This window comes from Rhipicephalus microplus, chromosome 3, assembly GCF_043290135.1.
Source record: "Rhipicephalus microplus isolate Deutch F79 chromosome 3, USDA_Rmic, whole genome shotgun sequence".
Taxonomy (NCBI): Eukaryota; Metazoa; Arthropoda; class Arachnida; order Ixodida; family Ixodidae; genus Rhipicephalus; species Rhipicephalus microplus.
The window spans coordinates 197,042,212-197,062,819 of NC_134702.1; the positions used below are offsets into that span (position 1 = coordinate 197,042,212).

General features: G+C 42.8%; 1 protein-coding gene and 25 non-coding genes across 28 annotated transcripts in view; 10 read left to right on the plus strand and 16 right to left on the minus strand.

Annotated features, from left to right (window-relative positions):
* Nucleotides 1-20,608, minus strand: part of LOC142804083 (chymotrypsin-like protease CTRL-1) — an 81,627-nt gene that overhangs the window by 45,067 nt on the left and 15,952 nt on the right. The gene's annotated exons all lie outside the window — the stretch shown is intronic.
* Nucleotides 12-84, minus strand: TRNAT-CGU (transfer RNA threonine (anticodon CGU)). The gene has a single exon. It is a non-coding gene; the product is annotated as a tRNA-Thr (tRNA).
* On the minus strand, nucleotides 464-536 carry TRNAT-CGU (transfer RNA threonine (anticodon CGU)). The gene has a single exon. It is a non-coding gene; the product is annotated as a tRNA-Thr (tRNA).
* TRNAT-CGU (transfer RNA threonine (anticodon CGU)) lies at nucleotides 1,368-1,440 on the minus strand. The gene has a single exon. It is a non-coding gene; the product is annotated as a tRNA-Thr (tRNA).
* TRNAT-CGU (transfer RNA threonine (anticodon CGU)) lies at nucleotides 1,820-1,892 on the minus strand. Its single transcript has one exon. It is a non-coding gene; the product is annotated as a tRNA-Thr (tRNA).
* TRNAT-CGU (transfer RNA threonine (anticodon CGU)) lies at nucleotides 2,272-2,344 on the minus strand. Its single transcript has one exon. It is a non-coding gene; the product is annotated as a tRNA-Thr (tRNA).
* Nucleotides 3,176-3,248, minus strand: TRNAT-CGU (transfer RNA threonine (anticodon CGU)). The gene has a single exon. It is a non-coding gene; the product is annotated as a tRNA-Thr (tRNA).
* Nucleotides 4,080-4,152, minus strand: TRNAT-CGU (transfer RNA threonine (anticodon CGU)). Its single transcript has one exon. It is a non-coding gene; the product is annotated as a tRNA-Thr (tRNA).
* TRNAT-CGU (transfer RNA threonine (anticodon CGU)) lies at nucleotides 4,532-4,604 on the minus strand. Its single transcript has one exon. It is a non-coding gene; the product is annotated as a tRNA-Thr (tRNA).
* TRNAT-CGU (transfer RNA threonine (anticodon CGU)) lies at nucleotides 4,984-5,056 on the minus strand. The gene has a single exon. It is a non-coding gene; the product is annotated as a tRNA-Thr (tRNA).
* Nucleotides 5,427-5,499, minus strand: TRNAT-CGU (transfer RNA threonine (anticodon CGU)). The gene has a single exon. It is a non-coding gene; the product is annotated as a tRNA-Thr (tRNA).
* On the minus strand, nucleotides 5,879-5,951 carry TRNAT-CGU (transfer RNA threonine (anticodon CGU)). The gene has a single exon. It is a non-coding gene; the product is annotated as a tRNA-Thr (tRNA).
* Nucleotides 6,783-6,855, minus strand: TRNAT-CGU (transfer RNA threonine (anticodon CGU)). The gene has a single exon. It is a non-coding gene; the product is annotated as a tRNA-Thr (tRNA).
* Nucleotides 7,235-7,307, minus strand: TRNAT-CGU (transfer RNA threonine (anticodon CGU)). The gene has a single exon. It is a non-coding gene; the product is annotated as a tRNA-Thr (tRNA).
* On the minus strand, nucleotides 7,687-7,759 carry TRNAT-CGU (transfer RNA threonine (anticodon CGU)). Its single transcript has one exon. It is a non-coding gene; the product is annotated as a tRNA-Thr (tRNA).
* TRNAT-CGU (transfer RNA threonine (anticodon CGU)) lies at nucleotides 8,591-8,663 on the minus strand. The gene has a single exon. It is a non-coding gene; the product is annotated as a tRNA-Thr (tRNA).
* Nucleotides 8,981-9,053, plus strand: TRNAT-CGU (transfer RNA threonine (anticodon CGU)). Its single transcript has one exon. It is a non-coding gene; the product is annotated as a tRNA-Thr (tRNA).
* Nucleotides 9,433-9,505, plus strand: TRNAT-CGU (transfer RNA threonine (anticodon CGU)). Its single transcript has one exon. It is a non-coding gene; the product is annotated as a tRNA-Thr (tRNA).
* Nucleotides 9,885-9,957, plus strand: TRNAT-CGU (transfer RNA threonine (anticodon CGU)). Its single transcript has one exon. It is a non-coding gene; the product is annotated as a tRNA-Thr (tRNA).
* TRNAT-CGU (transfer RNA threonine (anticodon CGU)) lies at nucleotides 10,337-10,409 on the plus strand. The gene has a single exon. It is a non-coding gene; the product is annotated as a tRNA-Thr (tRNA).
* TRNAT-CGU (transfer RNA threonine (anticodon CGU)) lies at nucleotides 10,786-10,858 on the plus strand. Its single transcript has one exon. It is a non-coding gene; the product is annotated as a tRNA-Thr (tRNA).
* On the plus strand, nucleotides 11,238-11,310 carry TRNAT-CGU (transfer RNA threonine (anticodon CGU)). The gene has a single exon. It is a non-coding gene; the product is annotated as a tRNA-Thr (tRNA).
* Nucleotides 11,690-11,762, plus strand: TRNAT-CGU (transfer RNA threonine (anticodon CGU)). The gene has a single exon. It is a non-coding gene; the product is annotated as a tRNA-Thr (tRNA).
* On the plus strand, nucleotides 12,142-12,214 carry TRNAT-CGU (transfer RNA threonine (anticodon CGU)). Its single transcript has one exon. It is a non-coding gene; the product is annotated as a tRNA-Thr (tRNA).
* TRNAT-CGU (transfer RNA threonine (anticodon CGU)) lies at nucleotides 12,594-12,666 on the plus strand. Its single transcript has one exon. It is a non-coding gene; the product is annotated as a tRNA-Thr (tRNA).
* Nucleotides 13,046-13,118, plus strand: TRNAT-CGU (transfer RNA threonine (anticodon CGU)). The gene has a single exon. It is a non-coding gene; the product is annotated as a tRNA-Thr (tRNA).

Below are 20,608 nucleotides of genomic sequence, written 5' to 3' on the forward strand. Positions count from 1 at the left end.
AAAAAATTACCAACTGTGAGCAGGAATCGAACCTACGACCTTCGAATTACGCGTTCGATGCTCTAACCACTGAGCTATCACAGCGGCCCTCCCTCCACCCACTTTTTTGGGGTTATCTGTGAATTTAGAAGTAGGAGTGACAGTCAGCGCCATCTATAAGCCAAAGAACGAGTGTGAAAACACTCTTATTCGCATGTTTGGCGTCACGTAGTACGTGAACTTATGAGCGGGCAGCTGATTAATTGTCCCTCTTATACAACCTAAACACACCAAGTCTGCCAGTACGAGACCCTCGTTCAATGAAATAAGGGAAAGAAGTGTATACCTAAGGGATCGTTTTTCCGTGTTTTAACACAATATTAATGAGATATAACAGACAGTAATGCCAAGGAATGTACAGGTGAAGTCATTAAAACCAATGGAATGTAAATAAGAAGAAAGAAAAGTGGATGAAAAAATTACCAACTGTGAGCAGGAATCGAACCTACGACCTTCGAATTACGCGTTCGATGCTCTAACCACTGAGCTATCACAGCGGCCCTCCCTCCACCCACTTTTTTGGGGTTATCTGTGAATTTAGAAGTAGGAGTGACAGTCAGCGCCATCTATAAGCCAAAGAACGAGTGTGAAAACACTCTTATTCGCATGTTTGGCGTCACGTAGTACGTGAACTTATGAGCGGGCAGCTGATTAATTGTCCCTCTTATACAACCTAAACACACCAAGTCTGCCAGTACGAGACCCTCGTTCAATGAAATAAGGGAAAGAAGTGTATACCTAAGGGCTCGTTTTTCCGTGTTTTAACACAATATTAATGAGATATAACAGACAGTAATGCCAAGGAATGTACAGGGGAAGTCAATAAAACCAATGGAATGTAAATAAGAAGAAAGAAAAGTGGATGAAAAAATTACCAACTGTGAGCAGGAATCGAACCTACGACCTTCGAATTACGCGTTCGATGCTCTAACCACTGAGCTATTACAGCGGCCCTCCCTCCACCCACTTTTTTGGGGTTATCTGTGAATTTAGAAGTAGGAGTGACAGTCAGCGCCATCTATAAGCCAAAGAACGAGTGTGAAAACACTCTTATTCGCATGTTTGGCGTCACGTAGTACGTGAACTTATGAGCGGGCAGCTGATTAATTGTCCCTCTTATACAACCTAAACACACCAAGTCTGCCAGTACGAGACCCTCGTTCAATGAAATAAGGGAAAGAAGTGTATACCTAAGGGCTCGTTTTTCCGTGTTTTAACACAATATTAATGAGATATAACAGACAGTAATGCCAAGAAATGTACAGGGGAAGTCATTAAAACCAATGGAATGTAAATAAGAAGAAAGAAAAGTGGATGAAAAAATTACCAACTGTGAGCAGGAATCGAACCTACGACCTTCGAATTACGCGTTCGATGCTCTAACCACTGAGCTATCACAGCGGCCCTCCCTCCACCCACTTTTTTGGGGTTATCTGTGAATTTAGAAGTAGGAGTGACAGTCAGCGCCATCTATAAGCCAAAGAACGAGTGTGAAAACACTCTTATTCGCATGTTTGGCGTCACGTAGTACGTGAACTTATGAGCGGGCAGCTGATTAATTGTCCCTCTTATACAACCTAAACACACCAAGTCTGCCAGTACGAGACCCTCGTTCAATGAAATAAGGGAAAGAAGTGTATACCTAAGGGCTCGTTTTTCCGTGTTTTAACACAATATTAATGAGATATAACAGACAGTAATGCCAAGGAATGTACAGGGGAAGTCATTAAAACCAATGGAATGTAAATAAGAAGAAAGAAAAGTGGATGAAAAAATTACCAACTGTGAGCAGGAATCGAACCTACGACCTTCGAATTACGCGTTCGATGCTCTAACCACTGAGCTATCACAGCGGCCCTCCCTCCACCCACTTTTTTGGGGTTATCTGTGAATTTAGAAGTAGGAGTGACAGTCAGCGCCATCTATAAGCCAAAGAACGAGTGTGAAAACACTCTTATTCGCATGTTTGGCGTCACGTAGTACGTGAACTTATGAGCGGGCAGCTGATTAATTGTCCCTCTTATACAACCTAAACACACCAAGTCTGCCAGTACGAGACCCTCGTTCAATGAAATAAGGGAAAGAAGTGTATACCTAAGGGCTCGTTTTTCCGTGTTTTAACACAATATTAATGAGATATAACAGACAGTAATGCCAAGGAATGTACAGGGGAAGTCATTAAAACCAATGGAATGTAAATAAGAAGAAAGAAAAGTGGATGAAAAAATTACCAACTGTGAGCAGGAATCGAACCTACGACCTTCGAATTACGCGTTCGATGCTCTAACCACTGAGCTATCACAGCGGCCCTCCCTCCACCCACTTTTTTGGGGTTATCTGTGAATTTAGAAGTAGGAGTGACAGTCAGCGCCATCTATAAGCCAAAGAACGAGTGTGAAAACACTCTTATTCGCATGTTTGGCGTCACGTAGTACGTGAACTTATGAGCGGGCAGCTGATTAATTGTCCCTCTTATACAACCTAAACACACCAAGTCTGCCAGTACGAGACCCTCGTTCAATGAAATAAGGGAAAGAAGTGTATACCTAAGGGCTCGTTTTTCCGTGTTTTAACACAATATTAATGAGATATAACAGGCAGTAATGCCAAGGAACGTACAGGGGAAGTCATTAAAACCAATGGAATGTAAATAAGAAGAAAGAAAAGTGGATGAAAAAATTACCAACTGTGAGCAGGAATCGAACCTACGACCTTCGAATTACGCGTTCGATGCTCTAACCACTGAGCTGTCACAGCGGCCCTCCCTCCACCCACTTTTTTGGGGTTATCTGTGAATTTAGAAGTAGGAGTGACAGTCAGCGCCATCTATAAGCCAAAGAACGAGTGTCAAAACACTCTTATTCGCATGTTTGGCGTCACGTAGTACGTGAACTTATGAGCGGGCAGCTGATTAATTGTCCCTCTTATACAACCTAAACACACCAAGTCTGCCAGTACGAGACCCTCGTTCAATGAAATAAGGGAAAGAAGTGTATACCTAAGGGCTCGTTTTTCCGTGTTTTAACACAATATTAATGAGATATAACAGACAGTAATGCCAAGGAATGTACAGGGGAAGTCATTAAAACCAATGGAATGTAAATAAGAAGAAAGAAAAGTGGATGAAAAAATTACCAACTGTGAGCAGGAATCGAACCTACGACCTTCGAATTACGCGTTCGATGCTCTAACCACTGAGCTATCACAGCGGCCCTCCCTCCACCCACTTTTTTGGGGTTATCTGTGAATTTAGAAGTAGGAGTGACAGTCAGCGCCATCTATAAGCCAAAGAACGAGTGTGAAAACACTCTTATTCGCATGTTTGGCGTCACGTAGTACGTGAACTTATGAGCGGGCAGCTGATTAATTGTCCCTCTTATACAACCTAAACACACCAAGTCTGCCAGTACGAGACCCTCGTTCAATGAAATAAGGGAAAGAAGTGTATACCTAAGGGCTCGTTTTTCCGTGTTTTAACACTATATTAATGAGATATAACAGACAGTAATGCCAAGGAATGTACAGGTGAAGTCATTAAAACCAATGGAATGTAAATAAGAAGAAAGAAAAGTGGATGAAAAAATTACCAACTGTGAGCAGGAATCGAACCTACGACCTTCGAATTACGCGTTCGATGCTCTAACCACAGAGCTATCACAGCGGCCCTCCCTCCACCCACTTTTTTGGGGTTATCTGTGAATTTAGAAGTAGGAGTGACAGTCAGCGCCATCTATAAGCCAAAGAACGAGTGTGAAAACACTCTTATTCGCATGTTTGGCGTCACGTAGTACGTGAACTTATGAGCGGGCAGCTGATTAATTGTCCCTCTTATACAACCTAAACACACCAAGTCTGCCAGTACGAGACCCTCGTTCAATGAAATAAGGGAAAGAAGTGTATACCTAAGGGCTCGTTTTTCCGTGTTTTAACACAATATTAATGAGATATAACAGACAGTAATGCCAAGGAATGTACAGGGGAAGTCATTAAAACCAATGGAATGTAAATAAGAAGAAAGAAAAGTGGATGAAAAAATTACCAACTGTGAGCAGGAATCGAACCTACGACCTTCGAATTACGCGTTCGATGCTCTAACCACTGAGCTATCACAGCGGCCCTCCCTCCACCCACTTTTTTGGGGTTATCTGTGAATTTAGAAGTAGGAGTGACAGTCAGCGCCATCTATAAGCCAAAGAACGAGTGTGAAAACACTCTTATTCGCATGTTTGGCGTCACGTAGTACGTGAACTTATGAGCGGGCAGCTGATTAATTGTCCCTCTTATACAACCTAAACACACCAAGTCTGCCAGTACGAGACCCTCGTTCAATGAAATAAGGGAAAGCAGTGTATACCTAAGGGCTCGTTTTTCCGTGTTTTAACGCAATATTAATGAGATATAACAGACAGTAATGCCAAGGAATGTACAGGGGAAGTCATTAAAACCAATGGAATGTAAATAAGAAGAAAGAAAAGTGGATGAAAAAATTACCAACTGTGAGCAGGAATCGAACCTACGACCTTCGAATTACGCGTTCGATGCTCTAACCACTGAGCTATCACAGCGGCCCTCCCTCCACCCACTTTTTTGGGGTTATCTGTGAATTTAGAAGTAGGAGTGACAGTCAGCGCCATCTATAAGCCAAAGAACGAGTGTGAAAACACTCTTATTCGCATGTTTGGCGTCACGTAGTACGTGAACTTATGAGCGGGCAGCTGATTAATTGTCCCTCTTATACAACCTAAACACACCAAGTCTGCCAGTACGAGACCCTCGTTCAATGAAATAAGGGAAAGAAGTGTATACCTAAGGGCTCGTTTTTCCCTGTTTTAACACAATATTAATGAGATATAACAGACAGTAATGCGAAGGAATGTACAGGGGAAGTCATTAAAACCAATGGAATGTAAATAAGAAGAAAGAAAAGTGGATGAAAAAATTACCAACTGTGAGCAGGAATCGAACCTACGACCTTCGAATTACGCGTTCGATGCTCTAACCACTGAGCTATCACAGCGGCCCTCCCTCCACCCACTTTTTTGGGGTTATCTGTGAATTTAGAAGTAGGAGTGATAGTCAGCGCCATCTATAAGCCAAAGAACGAGTGTGAAAACACTCTTATTCGCATGTTTGGCGTCACGTAGTACGTGAACTTATGAGCGGGCAGCTGATTAATTGTCCCTCTTATACAACCTAAACACACCAAGTCTGCCAGTACGAGACCATCGTTCAATGAAATGAGGAAATACCTAAGGGCTCGTTTTTCCGTGTTTTAACACAATATTAATGAGATATAACAGACAGTAATGCCAAGGAATGTACAGGTGAAGTCATTAAAACCAATGGAATGTAAATAAGAAGAAAGAAAAGTGGATGAAAAAATTACCAACTGTGAGCAGGAATCGAACCTACGACCTTCGAATTACGCGTTCGATGCTCTAACCACTGAGCTATCACAGCGGCCCTCCCTCCACCCACTTTTTTGGGGTTATCTGTGAATTTAGAAGTAGGAGTGACAGTCAGCGCCATCTATAAGCCAAAGAACGAGTGTGAAAACACTCTTATTCGCATGTTTGGCGTCACGTAGTACGTGAACTTATGAGCGGGCAGCTGATTAATTGTCCCTCTTATACAACCTAAACACACCAAGTCTGCCAGTACGAGACCCTCGTTCAATGAAATAAGGGAAAGAAGTGTATACCTAAGGGATCGTTTTTCCGTGTTTTAACACAATATTAATGAGATATAACAGACAGTAATGCCAAGGAATGTACAGGTGAAGTCATTAAAACCAATGGAATGTAAATAAGAAGAAAGAAAAGTGGATGAAAAAATTACCAACTGTGAGCAGGAATCGAACCTACGACCTTCGAATTACGCGTTCGATGCTCTAACCACTGAGCTATCACAGCGGCCCTCCCTCCACCCACTTTTTTGGGGTTATCTGTGAATTTAGAAGTAGGAGTGACAGTCAGCGCCATCTATAAGCCAAAGAACGAGTGTGAAAACACTCTTATTCGCATGTTTGGCGTCACGTAGTACGTGAACTTATGAGCGGGCAGCTGATTAATTGTCCCTCTTATACAACCTAAACACACCAAGTCTGCCAGTACGAGACCCTCGTTCAATGAAATAAGGGAAAGAAGTGTATACCTAAGGGCTCGTTTTTCCGTGTTTTAACACAATATTAATGAGATATAACAGACAGTAATGCCAAGGAATGTACAGGGGAAGTCAATAAAACCAATGGAATGTAAATAAGAAGAAAGAAAAGTGGATGAAAAAATTACCAACTGTGAGCAGGAATCGAACCTACGACCTTCGAATTACGCGTTCGATGCTCTAACCACTGAGCTATTACAGCGGCCCTCCCTCCACCCACTTTTTTGGGGTTATCTGTGAATTTAGAAGTAGGAGTGACAGTCAGCGCCATCTATAAGCCAAAGAACGAGTGTGAAAACACTCTTATTCGCATGTTTGGCGTCACGTAGTACGTGAACTTATGAGCGGGCAGCTGATTAATTGTCCCTCTTATACAACCTAAACACACCAAGTCTGCCAGTACGAGACCCTCGTTCAATGAAATAAGGGAAAGAAGTGTATACCTAAGGGCTCGTTTTTCCGTGTTTTAACACAATATTAATGAGATATAACAGACAGTAATGCCAAGAAATGTACAGGGGAAGTCATTAAAACCAATGGAATGTAAATAAGAAGAAAGAAAAGTGGATGAAAAAATTACCAACTGTGAGCAGGAATCGAACCTACGACCTTCGAATTACGCGTTCGATGCTCTAACCACTGAGCTATCACAGCGGCCCTCCCTCCACCCACTTTTTTGGGGTTATCTGTGAATTTAGAAGTAGGAGTGACAGTCAGCGCCATCTATAAGCCAAAGAACGAGTGTGAAAACACTCTTATTCGCATGTTTGGCGTCACGTAGTACGTGAACTTATGAGCGGGCAGCTGATTAATTGTCCCTCTTATACAACCTAAACACACCAAGTCTGCCAGTACGAGACCCTCGTTCAATGAAATAAGGGAAAGAAGTGTATACCTAAGGGCTCGTTTTTCCGTGTTTTAACACAATATTAATGAGATATAACAGACAGTAATGCCAAGGAATGTACAGGGGAAGTCATTAAAACCAATGGAATGTAAATAAGAAGAAAGAAAAGTGGATGAAAAAATTACCAACTGTGAGCAGGAATCGAACCTACGACCTTCGAATTACGCGTTCGATGCTCTAACCACTGAGCTATCACAGCGGCCCTCCCTCCACCCACTTTTTTGGGGTTATCTGTGAATTTAGAAGTAGGAGTGACAGTCAGCGCCATCTATAAGCCAAAGAACGAGTGTGAAAACACTCTTATTCGCATGTTTGGCGTCACGTAGTACGTGAACTTATGAGCGGGCAGCTGATTAATTGTCCCTCTTATACAACCTAAACACACCAAGTCTGCCAGTACGAGACCCTCGTTCAATGAAATAAGGGAAAGAAGTGTATACCTAAGGGCTCGTTTTTCCGTGTTTTAACACAATATTAATGAGATATAACAGACAGTAATGCCAAGGAATGTACAGGGGAAGTCATTAAAACCAATGGAATGTAAATAAGAAGAAAGAAAAGTGGATGAAAAAATTACCAACTGTGAGCAGGAATCGAACCTACGACCTTCGAATTACGCGTTCGATGCTCTAACCACTGAGCTATCACAGCGGCCCTCCCTCCACCCACTTTTTTGGGGTTATCTGTGAATTTAGAAGTAGGAGTGACAGTCAGCGCCATCTATAAGCCAAAGAACGAGTGTGAAAACACTCTTATTCGCATGTTTGGCGTCACGTAGTACGTGAACTTATGAGCGGGCAGCTGATTAATTGTCCCTCTTATACAACCTAAACACACCAAGTCTGCCAGTACGAGACCCTCGTTCAATGAAATAAGGGAAAGAAGTGTATACCTAAGGGCTCGTTTTTCCGTGTTTTAACACAATATTAATGAGATATAACAGACAGTAATGCCAAGGAATGTACAGGGGAAGTCATTAAAACCAATGGAATGTAAATAAGAAGAAAGAAAAGTGGATGAAAAAATTACCAACTGTGAGCAGGAATCGAACCTACGACCTTCGAATTACGCGTTCGATGCTCTAACCACTGAGCTGTCACAGCGGCCCTCCCTCCACCCACTTTTTTGGGGTTATCTGTGAATTTAGAAGTAGGAGTGACAGTCAGCGCCATCTATAAGCCAAAGAACGAGTGTCAAAACACTCTTATTCGCATGTTTGGCGTCACGTAGTACGTGAACTTATGAGCGGGCAGCTGATTAATTGTCCCTCTTATACAACCTAAACACACCAAGTCTGCCAGTACGAGACCCTCGTTCAATGAAATAAGGGAAAGAAGTGTATACCTAAGGGCTCGTTTTTCCGTGTTTTAACACAATATTAATGAGATATAACAGACAGTAATGCCAAGGAATGTACAGGGGAAGTCATTAAAACCAATGGAATGTAAATAAGAAGAAAGAAAAGTGGATGAAAAAATTACCAACTGTGAGCAGGAATCGAACCTACGACCTTCGAATTACGCGTTCGATGCTCTAACCACTGAGCTATCACAGCGGCCCTCCCTCCTTGGCATTACTGTCTGTTATATCTCATTAATATTGTGTTAAAACACGGAAAAACGAGCCCTTAGGTATACACTTCTTTCCCTTATTTCATTGAACGAGGGTCTCGTACTGGCAGACTTGGTGTGTTTAGGTTGTATAAGAGGGACAATTAATCAGCTGCCCGCTCATAAGTTCACGTACTACGTGACGCCAAACATGCGAATAAGAGTGTTTTCACACTCGTTCTTTGGCTTATAGATGTCGCTGACTGTCACTCCTACTTCTAAATTCACAGATAACCCCAAAAAAGTGGGTGGAGGGAGGGCCGCTGTGATAGCTCAGTGGTTAGAGCATCGAACGCGTAATTCGAAGGTCGTAGGTTCGATTCCTGCTCACAGTTGGTAATTTTTTCATCCACTTTTCTTTCTTTTTATTTACATTCCATTGGTTTTAATGACTTCCCCTGTACATTCCTTGGCATTACTGTCTGTTATATCTCATTAATATTGTGTTAAAACACGGAAAAACGAGCCCTTAGGTATACACTTCTTTCCCTTATTTCATTGAACGAGGGTCTCGTACTGGCAGACTTGGTGTGTTTAGGTTGTATAAGAGGGACAATTAATCAGCTGCCCGCTCATAAGTTCACGTACTACGTGACGCCAAACATGCGAATAAGAGTGTTTTCACACTCGTTCTTTGGCTTATAGATGGCGCTGACTGTCACTCCTACTTCTAAATTCACAGATAACCCCAAAAAAGTGGGTGGAGGGAGGGCCGCTGTGATAGCTCAGTGGTTAGAGCATCGAACGCGTAATTCGAAGGTCGTAGGTTCGATTCCTGCTCACAGTTGGTAATTTTTTCATCCACTTTTCTTTCTTCTTATTTACATTCCATTGGTTTTAATGACTTCCCCTGTACATTCCTTGGCATTACTGTCTGTTATATCTCATTAATATTGTGTTAAAACACGGAAAAACGAGCCCTTAGGTATACACTTCTTTCCCTTATTTCATTGAACGAGGGTCTCGTACTGGCAGACTTGGTGTGTTTAGGTTGTATAAGAGGGACAATTAATCAGCTGCCCGCTCATAAGTTCACGTACTACGTGACGCCAAACATGCGAATAAAAGTGTTTTCACACTCGTTCTTTGGCTTATAGATGGCGCTGACTGTCACTCCTACTTCTAAATTCACAGATAACCCCAAAAAAGTGGGTGGAGGGAGGGCCGCTGTGATAGCTCAGTGGTTAGAGCATCGAACGCGTAATTCGAAGGTCGTAGGTTCGATTCCTGCTCACAGTTGGTAATTTTTTCATCCACTTTTCTTTCTTCCTATTTACATTCCATTGGTTTTAATGACTTCCCCTGTACATTCCTTGGCATTACTGTCTGTTATATCTCATTAATATTGTGTTAAAACACGGAAAAACGAGCCCTTAGGTATACACTTCTTTCCCTTATTTCATTGAACGAGGGTCTCGTACTGGCAGACTTGGTGTGTTTAGGTTGTATAAGAGGGACAATTAATCAGCTGCCCGCTCATAAGTTCACGTACTACGTGACGCCAAACATGCGAATAAGAGTGTTTTCACACTCGTTCTTTGGCTTATAGATGGCGCTGACTGTCACTCCTACTTCTAAATTCACAGATAACCCCAAAAAAGTGGGTGGAGGGAGGGCCGCTGTGATAGCTCAGTGGTTAGAGCATCGAACGCGTAATTCGAAGGTCGTAGGTTCGATTCCTGCTCACAGTTGGTAATTTTTTCATCCACTTTTCTTTCTTATTTACATTCAATTGGTTTTAATGACTTCCCCTGTACATTCCTTGGCATTACTGTCTGTTATATCTCATTAATATTGTGTTAAAACACGGAAAAACGAGCCCTTAGGTATACACTTCTTTCCCTTATTTCATTGAACGAGGGTCTCGTACTGGCAGACTTGGTGTGTTTAGGTTGTATAAGAGGGACAATTAATCAGCTGCCCGCTCATAAGTTCACGTACTACGTGACGCCAAACATGCGAATAAGAGTGTTTTCACACTCGTTCTTTGGCTTATAGATGGCGCTGACTGTCACTCCTACTTCTAAATTCACAGATAACCCCAAAAAAGTGGGTGGAGGGAGGGCCGCTGTGATAGCTCAGTGGTTAGAGCATCGAACGCGTAATTCGAAGGTCGTAGGTTCGATTCCTGCTCACAGTTGGTAATTTTTTCATCCACTTTTCTTTCTTCTTATTTACATTCCATTGGTTTTAATGACTTCCCCTGTACATTCCTTGGCATTACTGTCTGTTATATCTCATTAATATTGTGTTAAAACACGGAAAAACGAGCCCTTAGGTATACACTTCTTTCCCTTATTTCATTGAACGAGGGTCTCGTACTGGCAGACTTGGTGTGTTTAGGTTGTATAAGAGGGACAATTAATCAGCTGCCCGCTCATAAGTTCACGTACTACGTGACGCCAAACATGCGAATAAGAGTGTTTTCACACTCGTTCTTTGGCTTATAGATGGCGCTGACTGTCACTCCAACTTCTAAATTCACAGATAACCCCAAAAAAGTGGGTGGAGGGAGGGCCGCTGTGATAGCTCAGTGGTTAGAGCATCGGACGCGTAATTCGAAGGTCGTAGGTTCGATTCCTGCTCACAGTTGGTAATTTTTTCATCCACTTTTCTTTCTTCTTATTTACATTCCATTGGTTTTAATGACTTCCCCTGTACATTCCTTGGCATTACTGTCTGTTATATCTCATTAATATTGCGTTAAAACACGGAAAAACGAGCCCTTAGGTATACACTTCTTTCCCTTATTTCATTGAACGAGGGTCTCGTACTGGCAGACTTGGTGTGTTTAGGTTGTATAAGAGGGACAATTAATCAGCTGCCCGCTCATAAGTTCACGTACTACGTGACGCCAAACATGCGAATAAGAGTGTTTTCACACTCGTTCTTTGGCTTATAGATGGCGCTGACTGTCACTCCTACTTCTAAATTCACAGATAACCCCAAAAAAGTGGGTGGAGGGAGGGCCGCTGTGATAGCTCAGTGGTTAGAGCATCGAACGCGTAATTCGAAGGTCGTAGGTTCGATTCCTGCTCACAGTTGGTAATTTTTTCATCCACTTTTCTTTCTTCTTATTTACATTCCATTGGTTTTAATGACTTCCCCTGTACATTCCTTGGCATTACTGTCTGTTATATCTCATTAATATTGTGTTAAAACACGGAAAAACGAGCCCTTAGGTATACACTTCTTTCCCTTATTTCATTGAACGAGGGTCTCGTACTGGCAGACTTGGTGTGTTTAGGTTGTATAAGAGGGACAATTAATCAGCTGCCCGCTCATAAGTTCACGTACTACGTGACGCCAAACATGCGAATAAGAGTGTTTTCACACTCGTTCTTTGGCTTATAGATGGCGCTGACTGTCACTCCTACTTCTAAATTCACAGATAACCCCAAAAAAGTGGGTGGAGGGAGGGCCGCTGTGATAGCTCAGTGGTTAGAGCATCGAACGCGTAATTCGAAGGTCGTAGGTTCGATTCCTGCTCACAGTTGGTAATTTTTTCATCCACTTTTCTTTCTTCTTATTTACATTCCATTGGTTTTAATGACTTCCCCTGTACATTCCTTGGCATTACTGTCTGTTATATCTCAATAATATTGTGTTAAAACACGGAAAAACGAGCCCTTAGGTATACACTTCTTTCCCTTATTTCATTGAACGAGGGTCTCGTACTGGCAGACTTGGTGTGTTTAGGTTGTATAAGAGGGACAATTAATCAGCTGCCCGCTCATATGTTCACGTACTACGTGACGCCAAACATGCGAATAAGAGTGTTTTCACACTCGTTCTTTGGCTTATAGATGGCGCTGACTGTCACTCCTACTTCTAAATTCACAGATAACCCCAAAAAAGTGGGTGGAGGGAGGGCCACTGTGATAGCTCAGTGGTTAGAGCATCGAACGCGTAATTCGAAGGTCGTAGGTTCGATTCCTGCTCACAGTTGGTAATGTTTTCATCCACTTTTCTTTCTTCTTATTTACATTCCATTGGTTTTAATGACTTCCCCTGTACATTCCTTGGCATTACTGTCTGTTATATCTCATTAATATTGTGTTAAAACACGGAAAAACGAGCCCTTAGGTATACACTTCTTTCCCTTATTTCATTGAACGAGGGTCTCGTACTGGCAGACTTGGTGTGTTTAGGTTGTATAAGAGGGACAATTAATCAGCTGCCCGCTCATAAGTTCACGTACTACGTGACGCCAAACATGCGAATAAGAGTGTTTTCACACTCGTTCTTTGGCTTATAGATGGCGCTGACTGTCACTCCTACTTCTAAATTCACAGATAACCCCAAAAAAGTGGGTGGAGGGAGGGCCGCTGTGATAGCTCAGTGGTTAGAGCATCGAACGCGTAATTCGAAGGTCGTAGGTTCGATTCCTGCTCACAGTTGGTAATTTTTTCATCCACTTTTCTTTCTTCTTATTTACATTCCATTGGTTTTAATGACTTCCCCTGTACATTCCTTGGCATTACTGTCTGTTATATCTCATTAATATTGTGTTAAAACACGGAAAAACGAGCCCTTAGGTATACACTTCTTTCCCTTATATATATATATATATATATATATATATATATATATATTTGTCGGTGGAGCCATTAGCTCTTACTGGATAGTATTCCGTCCTTCACACACTGAGACAATGTAGAGCTCCTTCGCAGTGCTTGGATTTGGGCGCCCGAATGCATTTATCCTGATAATTAGGATCCGATCGTGATAAGGCTTACCGAAATTTCATTCTTCTTTTGGGGTATCAATCACGAATTCAGCGTCCTATTTACGCATTGCATTGTCAGAACATGAAGCATTTGCGCTTGAGTATTTTAATACCTGTGCTTTTTTCCTTAAATATGGCATAAGCTTTCTATGCATTAGAGCAATCTATAAGCGCCTAAATGTTTGTCATCTAGTACAAAGTTCATCAACAGCTCGACCACATTTCTACTGCAAAGGTGGCCTTTAGAAAAATGAGCGACTCTTGTTAAATGACCGTTTAGTTTACAATTTATTTAAAGCTATCGAAGTGTGCAAACTTCATAACACCTTACAATCATTTATTTTACGGGCAAATACACAGTACGTCTGTTTAGTTACCGCTTCACGATATATCGGCTAATTTAATTAGTACAGCAGGGATATTCGCCCAACTATTCATGCACGAATGTTTTTAGCAGTAGTGCTGTATCAACGTTGGTTTGAAGTGAAGCTTTATTCAAAATATGGTACATATACCGAATAGACAATACGCATATTTTTGCGCATATACTAAACCTGACATCATATATTAGCACTGTATTCTCATATATTTTCAGCCCCGGACCATCTAGCAAGAGCGTTCACAGGCTACACGCACATAACCCTATTCGTGTACAAGTATTTACGCTCATACCTGCTTTGGCGAAATTTAGCACGCGCTCTTTGCTACCATGACGCCACCTAATTTTATCTTGTGAAAGAAACAAAAATCTCATCATGACTTTTTTTGAGCTAGTTCATTATTTGGGAAAAGTATGAAACTAAATATACCTGAATGAAGTGAAGGCACGAATACACAGACGAGTGTTGGCTACGATATTTCCACTCTGTTTTAGTTCACGTTTTCACTTCACAGTTCTTTTTGGGACATACCTATTTTCCTCAAGTAACAACCTAGTTCAGCGTGTGGTTTCCAGAAACAGATACATCTATTATTTTTATTGTTGCACGTTCAATAAAAAAGAATATTCGTTCCGACATGGTTTACGCAATGGTTTCATCTTCCTAAAACTTTGCAACAAGCAGTGCATGTCGCAATCATCATTTCCACTGCATGACTGTCGACGACATTCTGCTGGAAACCCACACCACTGTTGGAACCTGAGCCATGCTCCCAAAAAGTTCAAACGTCTTTTCGTCTCATTCAACCTTACATCCACTGTGTTGAGAAACTCGTTTGAATGAGATTAGGTAAATGGCTAAAGGCCGAGCAATGCCTTTGGCCTGAAGTCACATAAAGTAAGCTGAAATATGGGTTGGATAATGAAAAGTAAGTAACATGAATTGAAGCCTGTTCCACACTGCTAGTCATCATCATCTGTTGGGCTTTCTAACAACAAAGCACTGTTCAATTCATTTTTGTACTTTTGTTTCTTTGAGTATTGTTCCGTGGGCACAGCTGAGCTTCATCACAATCTGCAAGGCTCCACAAGGCTATACACGGTCATATTGCGTGGTTTCTCATCCGTTCTTACGCTTGAGATAATACCCTAGTGATACAAAAAATCAAGGATGGCGAGCATCCGCTGGACGAGCGTTGTGTAATAATGCACTGTCTATGGGCGAAGACATGTTTAGAGGCTAAGCTTATTATGGCGTGGCTTGTGCCTCCCCTCTTGTCGTTATGCGTAACCATCGGTTGCACATGCCCGAGCGGGGATAGACGGGTATGTGCGACAGGGGAAGGAGAAGATGATCACGCGACCACGATTGCGATAAAGAGGTGCCAAATGGTGGTACTTGAAGTGTTCACTAGACGAACGAACGGATGGATCCACGGATGGGCAGACAGACATGCAGACAGAATAAAGGATGGACGCGTGGATGAACAGGTGGATGGCCGGACGTTTGGACGAATGCATGGATGGATGCATGTACAGACGGAAGGGTGCAAGGATGCACGCATCGATGGACGGAAACAAAAACGAATGGATAGAAGGAAGCGCGGACGGACTGATGGACGCTTCGCCCCACTCATCCTCATCCACTCCATAGATATGCGGGAATTGCGTGTTCAAATATCTCACGCGCTTGAACTTTTACTTCATTTGGTTGTGGTTCAAGTAACACCAGATCTGCTGAAAGATGGAGGACAGATTGTGTTAGAAAAACTAGCCACTCTATTTACGAGGTGTCTCCTGACGGGAAAAGTACCAGAGACTTGGAAGAACGCTAACATCATCTTAATACATAAGAAAGGAGATGACAAGGACTTGAAGAATTACAGGCCGATCAGCTTGCTCTCTGTAGTATACAAGCTATTTACAAAGGTAATTGCTAGCAGAGTAAAGAAAACATTAGAATTCAATCAACCAAAGGAACAAGCAGGATTTAGAACAGGCTACTCAACAATTGACCACATTCATACTATCAATCAGGTAATAGAGAAATGCTCAGAGTATAACCAACCACTATACATAGCCTTCATAGATTACGAGAAGGCGTTTGATTCAGTAGAAATATCAGCCGTCATGCAGACACTGCGGAATCAGGGCGTAGATGAAATATATATAAACATTCTGGAAGAAATCTACAGGGGATCAACTGCTACCATAGTGCTTCATAAAAAAGCAACAGAATACCAATAAAGAAGGGTGTAAGGCAGGGGGACACAATCTCCCCAATGCTATTCACTGCGTGCTTACAGGACGTTTTCAGAAGCCTAGAATGGGAACAGTTAGGGATAAGAGTTAATGGAGAGTACCTCAGTAACCTGCGCTTCGCCGATGACATTCCATTGCTGAGTAACTCAGGGGACGAATTGCAACTCATAATTACGGAGTTAGACAAGGAGAGCAGAAAGGTGGGTCTTAAAATTATTCTGCAGAAAACGAAAGTAATGTACAACAACCTCGGAAAGGAGCAGCGCTTTGCGATAGGTAATAGTGCACTTGAAGTTGTAAAAGACTATGTCTACTTAGGGCAGGTAATAGCCGCAGAGCCTAACCACGAGATTGAAGTAACCAGAAGAATAGGAATTGGGTGGAGCACATTCGGCAGGCACTCTCAAATTATGACAAGTAGATTGCCACTGTCCCTCAAGAGGAAGGTATATAACAGCTGTATCTTGCCGGTACTTAGCTACGGAGCAGAAACCTGGAGACTCACAAAGAGGGTTCAACTTAAATTGAGGACGACGCAGCGAGCAATGGAAAGAAAAATGGTAGGTGTAACCTTAAGAGACAAGAAGAGAGCAGAGTGGATTAGGGGACAAACGGGAGTTAAGGATATCATAGCTGCAATAAAGAAGAGGAAATGGACATGGGCCGGGCATGTAGCACGTAGACAGGATAACCGCTGGTCATTAAGGGTCACCAACTGGATTCCCAGAGAAGGGAAGCGGGGTAAGGGGAGACAGAAGGTTAGGTGGGCAGATGAGATTAAGAAGTTTGCGGGTATAAATTGGCAACAGCAAGCACAGGACCGGATTAACTGGCGGAACATGGGAGAGGCCTTTGTCCTGCAGTGGACTTAGACAGGCTGATGATTATGATGATGATGATGATGATATAGGTCGCGAGAAACTGTGTGCAGCGCGCCAGATATTAGAAGCGCTGACGAAATAAGTGTTAGATACTACGCTCTAATGGGAGCTTCGGGTTACATAGAGATATAGGTCCCTGCAAAAAGCACTTCCAAGTGAGAATTTCTTTTGAAAATTGTTGCAATGGCATTGTTGCGAAAGTGTTGCGATATTCGCAACAAGAAACACACTTCGCAATCTTCGCTGGAGGGCGTATCTCTATGAAACAAAGTTCTTATTACAGTGTCGTATCTGATTTCGTAAGCGTTTCAAATATCTTTCATGCTGCTTAGATCTTATGATGACTTCATATAATGATACTAAAGTGAAACGATAGTAAGGCGCGTGACTCTTAAAGCAGCACAAAAAACTTCAACGCAGATAACGAGTAGATTGATACAGGGCACTCGCCCATTGGAGGGCCGTAGTCCTTGAGTTTTCGCACCCCAAATGTATTATCTCAAACACAAAACCGGATGAGAAACCACCTTATAGTATGCAGTGTTGCGCAGCCGTGTGTGCACGAAATATTACTCAAGGGAACAACAAGAAGAGAGTGGAGCAAAGAGCGTGTTTTATTTGTTAGTCGAATCCAACAGTTGGTGAAGCCAAGAGAAGCTGCGTAGGTGTTATTTCCAGTTTTTAATAGATCATCATTCTAACCCTTTCTCATCGTCGTAGTAGTAGTTAGCCGCCCCCGCGGCCGGACAAGCAAAGCGGCGCATGCACACTCTCTTGGAGAGGAAACCTGCGCACGTTACTTATGAATAAAAATATAGTTTTTTTCTATTGAAATAACCAACAGTGATGAGTATCAGTGACTTAAATTCCAATAAAATATGCCTTGAATTTGATGCTTACAAAAAAAGCAAACCAGAAATCGGGGTCCCAGGTGGCACTCTCGTGTCTAATTTGCATAGTAAGATTGCTGCTATCCAATGCAGCCATAGGGGATGATGCAAGCAAAGCGATCGCACGCATCCTATCTGTGACGTCAAAACGATCGCAGCGCTGGCCTCTTCAGTGGAGGCCCTAGCGGCCACTATGATGAAAAGATGCGAGATGATGATACTTGGAGTGTTCATTATAGACGATAGATAGACGGACGGATGGTTAATCGCACGTACGGATGAACACGCAGATGAACGCAGGGACGGACGCACCGATGGACGGATGAACGCACAGATGGACGCACAGATGGACGCATGAACGAACACACGGATAGACGCATGGACAGACGGAAGCATGGACTGACTGATGGATGCTTCACCCCGTTCATCATCATGCACACCGTGGATATGCTGTGATTTTTTCAGTTGTGTTTAGGAATTTTTTGTTGACAGCCAGCGTGTTCGTGATTGCCAGCATGGACATCTTCATGGAGTGAAACGCGACGGCAAAGTATTCTTTAATGTACAGCTTCCGTAAATAGTGTTTCGCATTTCATGCATAAAGACTCAAGCAACGTTGCTAGACTAGATTGTATTGCTAGAACACGGGCACGGTTGCAAAAATCGCTGAGATCATTTGCAATGCTCTTTGCAGAATTTTTTTTTTGCTTTTTTGTGCGCCCCAACAGACGCCACGCTTGTTTAGCTCGTGTTTTCGTGCTGTAGAGAAACAGGTTGCAAGTCGCAAGCAGCGCGACCAGGCGCCTTTTAGTGGCAAAGCTTCTCGTGCTCGGGGCAAGCCCCTTGTCGCGCTGTGTTGACTAGTTCTCGAGATGAGCGTGAGTGCTTTGGCACGCTTCATTTCTCATCGCCGAAACCACAACAGAAAGTTCATGCTGGCTTTGTTCAACACTCGCTCCCTCATTGTCCATAGAAAAACGTTGAACATGATCCCGTACTGACTGCACCAGACGAGCTCTGCTTCACGGAGGCGTAGAAAACTGGAAACATGCACATCAAAGGTTACGACACGACCATGTCGGGTCGTAGCCTTTGATGTGCATGTTAATGTGCATGTGCATCTAGCACGATTGAGGTATCAGAATCTAGGTAAATCTACTCAAAACGGCCTAAGACGTCCAAATGCCTCTGGCCAACCATACCCAAACCGGTGAGCGTGCGTCCGTAAAGGCCTTCAATTGGATTGTCGTGATGGCAGTTTGCCTCGCACCGAAGTTATCCAAAGGAGACGTCATCACTTACACGAGAAGGCAATGCATTGGTAGAACTGATTTCAAACACGCTACAATTGCGGTCGTCGGGGACTTTAACCTGCACATTATGGCGGTTTGTGACTGCTGGCTTGTCTAGCACATGATGGCCTGCTATTGTCTCCGGTGCAGCTCGTATGACCACAAGAGTCCCATCACCATTAGAAGGACCAGTATTGACATTGCCTTCTCCAAGTTTAATTACAACCACTCATCGAAGATCATCTCGCCACCTATTTCACCGGCCACAAAATTGTTCTCTGCAAAGGAAAACGCATCCCACAGCGTTGCAATTGGTAAAGTAATCGTTCCCTATAATTTCATTGATAAGTAAATGATTACATCTTGTGTGTATATAAGGGTTTATACAATCACCCCTACAACAATGTGTCGAGTCTTTGTATGATTTGTGGGCAACTGTTTCACGGTTTTACCGATAAGCATTGCTGCTTCGCCTCACTCATTATTAATTTTGTCCCCTCATCTACGCTCCCCTTCTCTCACCTCTCAACACCTACGCAAGCATCGTCTCCTAGCTTATGATCGTTCCCCCCTCTTTCTCCTCCAGGCATCTCTAGTTGCGCCAATGGCACATACACATCTTTCCCCATCTCTCTCCCCTATACGCTGCCCCTCTCTCATGTCGTAACGCCGACGCAGGCAGAATCTGCAGGCACGTTTCTTATTGAAAATAATTGGGCAGCTCATACCTTGGTAATCGGTGTTGTGAGAAGCATGCACAAACATGCTGACTGCGTTCTGAATTTTTTATTGAGCGAAATGGTACAAAGTTGCACTACATATATGTACAAATGCACGCACAGACATACGTTAAACGGCTACATAATCTTTGTATCACCCGTTGTTTACAGTTTCCCGACGATGCTAATGGCAACATGGGTACAGGAAACTGTAGGCTGATATAAAGTGCTGCTGCTCACCAGAGTCATAGGCGTGGACTCTGCCACACCAACAAATTTGGGCGGATGACACTTGACTTCACTTGACCTCAACCCAACGTGACGACTGTATTGTAGGAGTAAATATATAATGTTTAGAAAATTGGAAAGCCAGCGTTCCAACCAGAAGTCGTGTTTCACTAAGATTGGAATCTATTTGAAGATTAGTTCCGAGACGTGGCGTGGATTTGTGGTAGAACACTTTACTGCCGTGCAGAATGATACGGGTCGATTACTGATCGGACACTGATGATTTATTCCTTGCATGCGTCCGGTCAACGCTGCTAATATACGGTTATTTCTTAGCGATCAAAAGTTAAAATGGCTCATGTGTGTCGTCATCACTCGTGGCGCTCTCGTCGTTCTTTGGCAGATATGAATTGATTGATTTGTGGGGTTTAACGTCCCAAGGCAGATATGAATTGATCAATTGATTGGTTGATATGTGTTGTTTAACGTCCCAAAATCACCACATGATTA